Below are 4,540 nucleotides of genomic sequence, written 5' to 3' on the forward strand. Positions count from 1 at the left end.
CTCTCCCGCTAGCTTACAGCCCCTCAAACCCCCCAACATAACTTTACCAGTGCAACAAAAATGGTGAGCAGTATTGTAGCTATCCAGCCGTACAGTTTTGAGCCAGATGTCAGCTCAGATGAGGAAAACAAAGACGTTCACGGATCTGTTTGTCTACAAGGATGCATCAGCATGGAGCGGAGCAGGGAGCTTGTGGCTTGTCGATTGTAGTTTGTACGTAACAACTACAAGCTTTTGCAAAAAAGCATTTTTTTGTCTGTTCCTGATTCACCACAATTTCAACAAATACATAATAAGAAATGCTATTTAATCCTATTGTCTTTTTATATTTCCTCCATCATGAGAAAAATGCTACAATTACATGTTAAAAACACCAGAAAAAAGGACTTTAATTGGAGTGGGTCTTTAAAGGCTGTAACTGTAACCGTTTAAAGTTAATTGTGAAATTTGGAATACAGTTCCAAATACTAATAAGGAGCACTGTCCCTTATTAGAAATGAAAAAGTAAATCGTGCTAGGTTTGTTTTTATTCCCACTTCCAGTCTTGATTTTCTGAAAAAAAAAAGTATTTTACTTCTTTCCCCTTATCCTCCATTTCCCTTGGTCCCCCCCTGCTATAAATTTCCATCTCTGAATCATAAATCAAAAGTTCTCTTCCTGTAAGTCCCTCTTTCTCACTAACTCTGGTTTTCATTACACAATAGTCCAGACTTTATGTCACGGTTTAGCCACGTCAAAAGGCTTTCCTCTGGCCCGGGACCCCCACCTCTCACAGCACTGTAGTCCACACACATTCATTCACACCAACGCAGGCGACACAACCTCACGTGCTGGTGAGGAAGAGCTGGCACGCACACGTGTGTGGACAGAGAGTCGCTATTCCTGAGAGTACAGGTGCTCACTGTCAGAGCGTCTGTTCTGACTCACCACAGAGGAGCAGTTGGCGCTGCGTCTGCAGAATGTCATGGGTTTGTTTCAGTTAAGCAGCCAGACATTTAAACCTCTAAATCTCAGTTTTTATTGCTTACTTCCTCTCGTTTTTTTTGGGGGGGAAAGGGCCTGAAGCCCATGTATGAAATATATATCTGAGGATTTCATTCCGTATAGGCCAGTGTGGCTATTCTAAGACTTTTTTGCCAGATTTTATAGCCTAAATCATAATTTCTTATATTTTACCTGAAAAGTGTAATTAGAAGAATAGGACATGTACAATGAGTTTAAAAACTATTACCATATCAATGCAAAAAACAATATATATCATTAGATAAACATGTGGGTTGTTATGTGCTTACGGTATTTGACTGAAAATTGTGTTTTGCTGATAAAGAAAAATAGATAAAAGCCATTTTTTCGATAAAGAGATTGAGAGAAAGACTGACAAGGAAAACAGAAAATAACATAAAACACCCAAAAAACCCAGAGTCCACATGGAAAGAAAATAATACATGTATAAACAAATTTACATATCTATGTGCATACACGCATATATACATAAGTATGTGTCGGTCTATAGAATAACTCTTATACAAATCTATGAAAAAAGCAAATGTGTTTATCAGTATTTGAGATTTAATCTACAACAATGAAAAAAAATCATAGTAAAACAGAAATTAACTCATTCTTTATTATTAGTAGTTATTGTACAAAACAGAGATTTAGCCCTGTCTCTGTCTAAGGATAGATTTGCAAAGATATAAGTTTAAAAAATAAAATAAAAACATCTGAATTTTAACAAAGATCAAATAAAAAGCCTTTTAACCCACTGGAAAACCAGTGTAAACCCAGCTTCAGCAGCTCAAAAGGAAGCTTAATCCTCACTAACCATTATCTGAATTTAAAATCACAGTGAGTGCTGTGTACTTTTACCCGTATTTAGCCACAAAAAATATTCCGTTTGTGGAAATCAGAAAGTAAATCTCATCACAGAATCAATCCCATTTATTTCATGTTAGCTGTCAGGTTTTTTTTTAACAAACTGTTCAATAGTTTTTCTGTTTTTGAGAAAATATGTCATGTATTTGTTGTATTTCCTAAGAAAACAAAAAGTATAACAGTATAGCACAGTGTGAGAATAGCAGGGGTGCTAGAGGCCCACTCAACGTCAAGCCCCATATTCTCACACTCCCACCTCTCTGCTATACTGCTCGCCTTCTTAGAAAACAATGATTGAGTTTCAGTCCAAGGCTGTCTCAGAAAATGGATGCTGGAAACACCAGGATTACCATTGCATTTAATTTGTAAGACTTTATTTACTTTTTCACACTTGAAAACCACAAGTGTTTCAAGTCACACAGTTCCTTAATGTACCCAATGTCTGTGTGTTTTTTATTTTTATGCAAAAACATTTAGTTTAATGCCCATTGTCTATAGTTTCTGCAGTCTTTAGCCAAAATGAAGACAATTTAACTAAAATGTATTTAATTACATTTAAGTTTAGATATGATTCAAAGCAAAGGCATAAATGAACAATGGAAGTTCTAATTATCTAAATCCCAAACTAAACTAAGTTTTGGTGTTAAGTAAAAACATCTAAATCATGGTCACTTTCGTTTTTTCCACTCTTAGTTTGAAAAGAGAATCCTCAAAATCTTGGCTCTTTGTTGCATCTATACTGTGGTGCTATCTTGGGAAGTCCTCATTGAGGCTGATGTTGACATTCTGGGCTATTTAAAGCAGCTGCAGGGAGAGCGGTGTGCTCGCCCTCGCACATGTGTGTTGCATGTTATGGGTGTGTTTCCGTTTCTTGAGGACTTCCGTGGTCCCAGAGATAATGTCGAATTCATGCAAGGAATGTCACGGAGGGTCTCCGCCCTGTCACCTGACTTCATCACTTCCTGTGCCGAGTTTCCTGACGTCTGAAGTGAAGGGTGAAGTTGACGAAAGGGATGGAGGGCCAACTGAGGGCCAAACGCACACAAAGAAAGTGCCAAACTTGTCAGATATTTATCCCTTGACGCCTGAACTTATTTCCAGCTGTGATAAAAAAGTGTTTTATGTTTTTGCTTTCACACAGATGCTAAAGTAACCCTATAATTATTCATATCATGTTTGATACAGACATCTTTGAGACCCTTTCCTCATTTGCATGATCCAAGCTTTCCTTAAAAACCCATTGTATAAAACTTGGTCTGTGGTTTCTTCCCTGTAATTCATTATCATTCCACTAGGGGGAGTAGAAGGGCTTTTCCTGCTCATGAAATCTTAAAAAAAAACTTTTGGTGGGAAAAAGTTTAGCTAATTTTTAAAACATGGTGAGAATAACTCACCCATTTCTTTTGTTAATGACTACTTGCTGTATTAAAACAATGCAACATTTCTTGATAATTAATTCTTTATAATACAGTTACACAATGTTAAAATGTGTGGATGTGTGGAAACAGTGGTGCTTTTTTCCTGAGCACATGTCAAGATTTGTGCATCTTAAACTAAGAGTGTTTTGAGGAAAAAGTTAACTAAATCACGCAACATTTCCAGATATATACTATCTATATCTCAAAAAAGAAGAAAAGATTGATTTTTTTTTGTGGGCCTCATCCACATTTTCACCCAAAAAAATCGAATTTTTTGTAAATTCTTTGATGTAGTGGGCTTCACAGGGTTAAGGTAAGTTGATGCATATTTGCAACAGTAAGAGTCAAGGGGGTAAAGTTGGACGCCAATAAATAGAATGGGGGTAGAAAAAATAAGGAAGAGAGATCAAACTAAGAAATCTCGATCCGCAAAAATGAATTAAGAACAATGAGAGCAAGAATAATACAGCACAAGTGGCAAAGAGAAAGAAGGGATGGTTGGATGTGTAATGGGGCCCCTTGGTTTTTGTACAGCAAAGGGGGGACTGCCAGGTAATGTCTTCCAGACACACTACCAGTAATTCAATTGCTAAATCTAACTGGAGAAGGAGTGGACGTATGTGTGTGTGTACCTTGGGCATTTTCCCTCCACATACTCAAGAGCTCTGCCTTTTTTTGCCCATTGGGAGTCAGGAAGGTTAGTCCCAATGTGTGCATGTGTACGTGCACGCAAAAGCACCGGGGGTTAATGTATGCTTTCAATCATCTGCTCCAGAGTGGAGAAATCAGATCCCTGTAGTTTAAAAGTGGACCTCAGGATTCGAACAGACATCAGGAAACCAAAAACTGAAGGAGGAAAAATCAATTCCCGATCCTATAGGAAGCAAAAACCAAGGAAACAAAGAGATTCCAGATATCTGTTTTGCAGTTATCTCCCTGCTGTTCATGCTAATCAGTGTCCTGCTGTTGCTGCATCCGGAGAGAACAGATATGAGTCTGACAGTCACATTTCTTGGAAAAGGATGAGAGGAAAACGGCTCCCGCTAGTTCTTGCTGCTACTAACTAGAGTAAGATGTTGAGAGTGGAGCAGAGGTTTAGTTTCCTTCAGAAAAAGCGTCTGAAACTCATGATTTGAGGCTAAAATCTGCCACCTGGGTGCCTCAAAACATGGACGGAATGAGGAAAAATAGAATGGAAGGGGTGGGGGGGGAAGGAGAAGACAGGAAGAGCTAATTAAATAGAGGATGAG

This window comes from Oryzias latipes, chromosome 18 (assembly GCF_053564925.1).
Source record: "Oryzias latipes strain Hd-rR chromosome 18, Olatipes_Hd-rR_3.1".
In the NCBI taxonomy this organism is placed as follows: domain Eukaryota; kingdom Metazoa; phylum Chordata; class Actinopteri; order Beloniformes; family Adrianichthyidae; genus Oryzias; species Oryzias latipes.